This window comes from Nannospalax galili, unplaced genomic scaffold, assembly GCF_000622305.1.
Source record: "Nannospalax galili isolate Female #2095 unplaced genomic scaffold, S.galili_v1.0 scaffold412, whole genome shotgun sequence".
In the NCBI taxonomy this organism is placed as follows: domain Eukaryota; kingdom Metazoa; phylum Chordata; class Mammalia; order Rodentia; family Spalacidae; genus Nannospalax; species Nannospalax galili.
The window spans coordinates 1,475,926-1,476,738 of record NW_008331547.1 but is presented as its reverse complement, the minus strand read 5'-3'; positions in this window follow the sequence as shown (position 1 = coordinate 1,476,738).

Sequence of the window (813 nt, the reverse complement as noted above, 5' to 3'; positions counted from 1 at the left end):
TGACTGGCCAGCAAGTGGCGGGGATGCTCCTACCTTCTCCTTCTCAGCGCTGAGATCACAGGGGTGTGCCAGCACACACTGAGTTTTATACAGGTGCTGGAGCTCAACCTCAGGTGCTCTTGTTTGCATGCAAACACTTCACAGCCGAGCTCTCTGCTGCTCAAATTCTTCTTTTGGCTGTTTTACACGAAGGAACATTTGGGATGGGCTGGGTTGTGAGCATTTTCGCAGAATGATCTTCAAAGGAGGTCTGCTGTGGCTGTCACCCTTAACCACGCCATTCTTCCTAGATTTTTCCCCCATCTCTGGTTCTCCAATAGTTTTCCCATACACTCCTCTGGTATGTAAGGTCACGCTGAGATCACAGGGGTGTGCCAGCACACACTGAGTTTTATACAGGTGCTGGGGCTCAACCTCAGGTGCTCTTGTTTGCATGCAAACACTTCACAGCTGAGCCATCTCTGCTGCTCAAATTCTTCTTTTGGCTGTTTTACATGAAGGAACATTTGGGATGGGCTGGGTTGTGAGCATTTTCGCAGAATGATCTTCAAAGGAGGTCTGCTGTGGCTGTCACCCTTAACCACGCCATTCTTCCTAGATTTTTCCCCCATCTCTGGTTCTCCAATAGTTTTCCCATACACTCCTCTGGTATGTAAGGTCACCAATCCATGCAAGATACACTCCCCAAACTTTCAATTAAGAGCCTTTTTCTCACTTAACCAACAGCCTCCAAGTTTTTTGTTGTTGTTGTTGTTTGTTTGTTTGTTTGTTTGTTTTTGGTCTTTTTGAAACAGGGTCTCCCTGTAGCCCCAG